This window comes from Panulirus ornatus, chromosome 61 (assembly GCF_036320965.1).
Source record: "Panulirus ornatus isolate Po-2019 chromosome 61, ASM3632096v1, whole genome shotgun sequence".
NCBI lineage: Eukaryota > Metazoa > Arthropoda > Malacostraca > Decapoda > Palinuridae > Panulirus > Panulirus ornatus.
In genome coordinates this window covers 8,499,878-8,508,021 of record NC_092284.1, presented here as the reverse complement: position 1 = coordinate 8,508,021, position 8,144 = coordinate 8,499,878, and the positions used below count along the sequence as shown (strand labels likewise).

At 51.6% G+C, this 8,144-nt stretch overlaps 1 long non-coding RNA gene across 1 annotated transcript in view; it reads right to left on the bottom strand.

The window, feature by feature from the left end:
* Positions 1-8,079: 8,079 nt before the first annotated feature.
* The window catches only part of LOC139767528 (uncharacterized), an 87,310-nt gene continuing 87,245 nt past the window's right edge, over positions 8,080-8,144 (bottom strand). Inside the window, exon 3 of the long non-coding RNA XR_011717149.1 lies at positions 8,080-8,135. This is a non-coding gene — a long non-coding RNA (uncharacterized lncRNA). The remainder of the gene's footprint in view (positions 8,136-8,144) is intronic.

Below are 8,144 nucleotides of genomic sequence, written 5' to 3'. Positions count from 1 at the left end.
TCAGGCAACACAGCCTGCAACATTCAGGCAACACAGCACTCAACACTCAGGCAACACAGCACGCAACACTCAGGCCACACAGCACGCAACACTAAGGCAACACAGCACGCAACACTAAGGCAACACAGAACACAACACTCAGGCAACACAGCACGCAACACAGCATGCAACACTCAGGCAACACAGCACGCAACACTCAGGCAACACAGCACGCAATTCAGGCAACACAGCACGCAACACTAAGGCAACACAGCACGCAACACTCAGGCAACACAGCCTGCAACACTCAGGCAACACAGCACGCAACACTAAGGCAACACAGCCTGCAACTCTAAGGCAACACAGCACGCAACACTCAGGCAACACAGCACGCAACACTCAGGCAATACAGCACGCAACACTCAGGCAACACAGCACGCAACACAGCCTGCAACACACAATCAACACAGCCAGCAACACCCACACTACGGCAACACAGCACGCAACACTCAGGCAACACAGCACGCCACACAGGCAACACAGCATGCAACACAGCATGCAACACTCAGGCAACACAGCACGCAACACTCAGGCAACACAGCCTGCAACTCTCAGGCAACACAGCACGCAACACTAAGGCAACACAGCACGCAACACTCAGGCAACACAGCCTGCAACACTCAGGCAACACAGCACGCAACACTAAGGCAACACAGCCTGCAACTCTAAGGCAACACAGCACGCAACACTCAGGCAACACAGCACGCAACACTCAGGCAACACAGCACGCAACACAGCACGCAACACTCAGGCAACACAGCACGCAACACAGCCTGCAACACACAATCAACACAGCCAGCAACACCCACACTACGGCAACACAGCACGCAACACTCAGGCAACACAGCACGCAACACTCAGGCAACACAGCATGCAACACTCAGGCAACACAGCACGCAACACTAAGGCAACACAGCCTGCAACTCTAAGGCAACACAGCACGCAACACTCAGGCAACACAGCACGCAACACTCAGGCAACACAGCCTGCAACACACAATCAACACAGCCAGCAACACCCACACTACGGCAACACAGCACGCAACACTCAGGCAACACAGCACGCAACACTCAGGCAACACAGCATGCAACACTCAGGCAACACAGCCTGCAACACTCAGGCAACACAGCACGCAACACTAAGGCAACACAGCACGCAACACTCAGGCAACACAGCACGCAACACTCAGGCCACACAGCACGCAACACTAAGGCAACACAGCACGCAACACTCAGGCAACACAGCACGCAACTCTCAGGCAACACAGCCTGCAACATTCAGGCAACACAGCACTCAACACTCAGGCAACACAGCCTGCAACTCTCAGGCAACACAGCACGCAACACTAAGGCAACACAGCACGCAACACTCAGGCAACACAGCCTGCAACACTCAGGCAACACAGCACGCAACACTAAGGCAACACAGCCTGCAACTCTAAGGCAACACAGCACGCAACACTCAGGCAACACAGCACGCAACACTCAGGCAACACAGCACGCAACACTCAGGCAACACAGCACGCAACACAGCCTGCAACACACAATCAACACAGCCAGCAACACCCACACTACGGCAACACAGCACGCAACACTCAGGCAACACAGCACGCAACACAGCCTGCAACACACAATCAACACAGCCAGCAACACCCACACTACGGCAACACAGCACGCAACACTCAGGCAACACAGCACGCAACACTCAGGCAACACAATATGAAACACATACTTTCAACCAAACCTCCTGGCTCATTTTTCCGGATGAAACAAAACTTTGTGAAGGGAATGTTTCGCTGTGTTTCAGTAATGCGCCATTTTTTTCTGATTGGACAGACTGGCATCAAGGTTAACGACGCATTGAACACTCGTTGAACTCGTAATGAAGCCGTTCAACGAGGGCGCCGGGAAAATGAACACAGAAAAAAAAAAAAAAGAATATGTATCTTTGTTTATATTTTTTGGCGGCGGAGGAAGAAGTCTCTGCGTTCCAAGAGGGTGACTAGAACCCATAAGTTCCGTATTCCCACCCAGTGACACGGTGAGGTAGACCATATGGCGCCTGTGTGTGTGTGTGTGTGTGTGTGTGTGTGTGTGTGTGGTTAACGCGAGAGTTCATTTCTAAGGGGGGAGGTGTAATCTTAAACCCCCCCTTAACCCCCTTACACAACCCACTCCCCCCTGAATATAAGGGGAGATTATGCCTGGCCATCTCCAACCTTCCAGTCCCTCACCTGTGGCCTCCCACAGGGTGTACACTGCCCAGGGGTCATCTCCAACCTTCCAGTCCCTCACCTGTGGCCTCCCACAGGGTGTACACTGCCCAGGGGTCATCTCCACCTTCCAGTCCCTCACCTGTGGCCTCCCACAGGGTGTACACTACCCAGGGGTCATCTCCAACCTTCCAGTCCCTCACCTGTGGCCTCCCACAGGGTGTACACTGCCCAGGGGTCATCTCCAACCTTCCAGTCCCTCACCTGTGGCCTCCCACAGGGTGTACACTGCCCAGGGGTCATCTCCAACCTTCCAGTCCCTCACCTGTGGCCTCCCACAGGTTGTACACTGCCCAGGGGTCATCTCCAACCTTCCAGTCCCTCACCTGTGGCCTCCCACAGGGTGTACACTGCCCAGGGGTCATCTCCAACCCTCCAGTCCCTCACCTGTGGCCTCCCACAGGGTGTACACTGCCCAGGGGTCATCTCCACCTTCCAGTCCCTCACCTGTCGCCTCCCACAGGGTGTACACTGCCCAGGGGTCATCTCCACCTTCCAGTCCCTCACCTGTGGCCTCCCACAGGGTGTACACTGACCAGGGGTCATCTCCACCTTCCAGTCCCTCACCTGTGGCCTCCCACAGGGTGTACACTGCCCAGGGGGTCATCTCCAACCTTCCAGTCCCTCACCTGTGGCCTCCCACAGGGTGTACACTGCCCAGGGGGTCATCTCCACCTTCCAGTCCCTCACCTGTGGCCTTCGACAGGGTGTACACTGCCCAGGGGTCATCTCCACCTTCCAGTCCCTCACCTGTGGCCTCCCACAGGCTGTACACTACCCAGGGGTCATCTCCAACCCTCCAGTCCCTCACCTGTGGCCTCCCACAGGCTGTACACTACCCAGGGGTCATCTCCAACCCTCCAGTCCCTCACCTATGGCCTCCCACAGGCTGTACACTACCCAGGGGTCATCTCCACCTTCCAGTCCCTCACCTGTCGCCTCCCACAGGGTGTACACTGCCCAGGGGTCATCTCCAACCTTCCAGTCCCTCACCTGTGGCCTCCCACAGGGTGTACACTGCCCAGGGGTCATCTCCAACCTTCCAGTCCCTCACCTGTGGCCTCCCACAGGGTGTACACTGCCCAGGGGTCATCTCCAACCTTCCAGTCCCTCACCTGTGGCCTCCCACAGGGTGTACACTGCCCAGGGGTCATCTCCAACCTTCCAGTCCCTCACCTGTGGCCTCCTACAGGCCACGAGGGCGCTCTGTCCCCCCGTATATCTGGGACATGATCACCTCCCCCCCCCAATCTGTAGAGTCATTACCCACCCCGTCATCCTGAGGCAGCTCCAACAAGTGTACGGGGTCGTACGCAAGCCTCCTCCTCCTCCTCTTCCTCCTCCTCCTCTTCCTCCTCCTCCTCTTCTTCCTCCTCCTCTTCCTCCTCCAGCAGCGGCAGGAGGACACACGGTACCAGAGTGGACCTCGCCAACGGCTCCTCCCTCCTCCACCTGCACCAGCGATGGGAAAACCTCCTATCCCCTTCCCCTTCACCGGCGGGGGAGCGTCTTGCCCTCACGCCATACAAACCCACCATCTATCCAACACAGCCCTGCGCCCTTCCTCGCCCTTCCGTCCCAACTCCTCTCCATCTATCCAACACAGCCCTTCCTCGCCCTTCCGTACCACCTCCTCTCCATCTATCCAACACAGCCCTGCGCCCTTCCTCGCCCTTCCGTCCCAACTCCTCTCCATCTATCCAACACAGCCCTGCGCCCTTCCTCGCCCTTCCGTACCATCTCCTCTCCATCTATCCAACACAGCCCTTCCTCGCCCTTCCGTACCACCTCCTCTCCATCTATCCAACACAGCCCTGCGCCCTTCCTCGCCCTTCCGTCTCAACTCCTCTCCATCTATCCAACACAGCCCTGCGCCCTTCCTCGCCCTTCCGTCCCAACTCCTCTCCATCTATCCAACACAGCCCTGCGTCCTTCCTCGCCCTTCCGTACCAACTCCTCTCCATCTATCCAACACAGCCCTGCGCCCTTCCTCACCCTTCCTCGCCCTTCCGTACCACCTCCTCTCCATCCTCACACCGAGGACGAAAGGAAATTAAGACGTCAATTCTGATCTACTAAACTCACGAGTGGGCGAGAGTCTACGAGAAAGTGTAACGTAAACGCAAACATGAGTATTCATGATAGTGTATTTGTCTCCACGGTGTTGTGTGAACGCGAGGCGTGTGCCCTAGATGAAAAAAAAGAACGCATGAGGGTTAGAACGCGTGAGGGTTATGGAAATTAATCCTCTAAGGACAATATGAGGTGTGAGGACAATATGAGGTGTGAGGAGGGTCGATCAAATGAGAAATGACGGGGGTAATGAGAGAGGTGTGGTAGTACGAGAAATATAGATGACGAGAGATTTGATGTAGGCTGTGCTGGGATGGTTTAGGAGTGGTGGAAACAAGGAGAAGGTGGTGGAAGGATGGAGTGAAAGATGCTCTGAAGGTGTGAGTCTGAAATATGCAGGAGGGTGTGAGGCGTGCGTGGGATAAGGGAATTCGAGCGAAGTGCTATATAGGGGACGATGATGTCCCATCAATTGGAGTGAATTCCGACAAGAACAGATGACCCACCCTTAGAAGGGAAAATTCCTCACTTGGCTCCTAGCTCTGTTCTTGCTTTTGAAAAGTGATATAGGAGGGGAGGATTTCCAGCCCCACCCCCGCTCCCTCCCCTTTTTGTCGCCTTCTACGACACGCAGGGAATACGTGGGAAGTATCCTTTCCCCCCTATCCCCAGGGATAATATATATATATATATATATATATATATATATATATATATATATATATATATATATATCTTTCTTTCTTTCTTTCAAACTATTCGCCATTTCCCGCATTAGCGAGGTAGCGTTAAGAACAGAGGACTGGGCCTTGAGGGAATACCCTCACCTGGCCCAATTCTCTGTTCCTTCTTTTGGAAAACTAAAAAAAAAACGAGAGGGGAGGATATATATATTCCTATGAGTCCACGGGGAAAATGAAACACGAAAGTTCCCAAGTGCACTTTCGTGTCATAATCACATCATCATCAGGGGAGACACAAGAGAGAAATATAACAGTCAGTTCACATACAACGAAGAGACGAAGCTACGACGCCATTTGGTAAACATGTGGACTCATAGGAATATCTTGATATATATATATATATATATATATATATATATATATATATATATATATATATATATATATATATATGGAGAGAGAGATATATGTATGCAGTTGTGGTAATAAGCGCTAACCCGGACGCACAGAACCCGACACATTCCAGCTGGGGGTCAGCCTGCTTTGCATGCGGCCCCCAACTCCGTGAAAATAATAGCATTTGATTGTGCAGCAACACAAGCAGTCAGCAGGAGAGAGAGAGAGAGAGAGAGAGAGAGAGAGAGAGAGAGAGAGAGAGAGAGAGAGAGAGAGAGAGAGAGAGAGAGAGTAGAGTCTGCCTTCATATGTTCATAGTGTCTTCGTCTTCGACAGGTAAAGAAGATGTTTGGGTCGAGGCCTGACATACGCCTGCTGAAGTAGAGAGAGAGAGAGAGAGAGAGAGAGAGAGAGAGAGAGAGAGAGTAGAGTCTGCCTTCATATGTTCATAGTGTCTTCGTCTTCGACAGGTAAAGAAGATGTTTGGGTCGAGGCCTGACATACGCCTGCTGAAGTAGAGAGAGAGAGAGAGAGAGAGAGAGTAGAGTCTGCCTTCATATGTTCATAGTGTCTTCGTCTTCGACAGGTAAAGAAGATGTTTGGGTCGAGGCCTGACATACGCCTGCTGAAGTAGAGAGAGAGAGAGAGAGAGAGAGAGAGAGAGAGAGAGAGAGAGAGAGAGAGAGAGAGAGAGAGAGAGAGAGAGTAGAGTCTGCCTTCATATGTTCATAGTGTCTTCGTCTTCGACAGGTAAAAAAGATGTTTGGGTCGAGGCCTGACATACGCCTGCTGAAGTAGAGAGAGAGAGAGAGAGAGAGAGAGAGAGAGAGAGAGAGAGAGAGAGAGAGAGTAGAAAGAGAGAGAGAGAGAGTAGAAAGAGAGAGAGCAATGATATACCCTTCCCATTCTCACCAAGGGGACGTCTAAGTTCAAAAACAATGTGCAACAGCGACACACACACACATACACACACACACACACATCCTGTAGGATACATGGCTCTCCAGCCATGGTGGGACAGAAGACATCCCAAACCATCTCACGTAAGGTAAGGTCCCAGACCCAGCTGTGTGTGGGACAGAAGACATCCCAAACCATCTTACGTAAGGTAAGGTCCCAGACCCAGCTGTGTGTGTGTGGGACAGAAGACATCCCAAACCATCTCACGTAAGGTAAGGTCCCAGACCCAGCTGTGTGTGTGTGGGACAGAAGACATCCCAAACCATCTTACGTAAGGTAAGGTCCCAGACCCAGCTGTGTGTGGGACAGAAGACATCCCAAACCATCTTACGTAAGGTAAGGTCCCAGACCCAGCTGTGTGTGGGACAGAAGACATCCCAAACCATCTCACGTAAGGTAAGGTCCCAGACCCAGCTGTGTGTGGGACAGAAGACATCCCAAACCATCTTATGTAAGGTAAGGTCCCAGACCCAGCTGTGTGTGGGACAGAAGACATCCCAAACCATCTTACGTAAGGTAAGGTCCCAGACCCAGCTGTGTGTGGGACAGAAGACATCCCAAACCATCTTACGTGAGGTAAAGTCCCAGACCCAGCTGTGTGTGTGTGGGACAGAAGACATCCCAAACCATCTTACGTAAGGTAAAGTCCCAGACCCAGCTGTGTGTGTGTGGGACGGAAGACATCCCAAACCATCTTACGCAAGGTATACGCAATGGTGAGGGATGAAAACATTGTAGTCTATGAATGTATTAAGAAGGAAATTGAACAAAAGGATTAAGGAAACGAGATGTTCACACAATCATGTACCACAATACTATGCAAGAGAGCCATATATATATATATATATATATATATATATATATATATATATATATATATATATATATATATACACAAGATACTTACTCGGACACTTACCTTTGGTAAATGTTAAATGAGTGACCAACCACACTGTAGTTTCGGGGGCCCTGAACAGGAGTCGTGAAGTACACCTATACACATCAGGTGGTATAGGGCCAGAAGTGTACATGACTACTACAGCCAAGTGTACTACAAGACACTACAGTGTCATGCACGGTGGCTCCCACAGCGATGTGCACTGTACACTGTTGTACTGTGGATATGACACTCACGTCCCCGAGTGTGTGTGTGTGTGTGTGTGTGTGTGTGTGTGTGTGTGTGTGTGTGTGTGTGTGTGTGTGTGTGTGTTATGCCCAGGCAATGGACGATATGTGGGGGGAGGTACATATATAACCCAGGTCATGTAGACATATGTGTGGGGGGAGGTACATATATAACCCAGGTCATGTACGACATATTTGTGTGGGTGGAGGTACATATATATAACCCAGGTCATGTACGACATATGTGGGGGGGAGGTACATATATATAACCCAGGTCATGTACGACATATGTGTGGGGGGAGGTACATATATATAACCCAGGTCATGTACGACACATGTGTGTGGGGGAGGTACATATATATAACCCAGGTCATGTACGACATATGTGTGGGGGGGAGGTACATATATATAACCCAGGTCATGTACGACATATGTGTGGGGGGGAGGTACATACATATAACCCAGGTCATGTACGACATATGTGTGTTGGGAGAGGTTAACTATGATGTAATTCACTTGCCTTACACGTAGCGACGAGGGAGGGAGGGAGAGACCCAGCGAGGCCTCGACCCAACCATCTTCTTTACCTGTCGAAG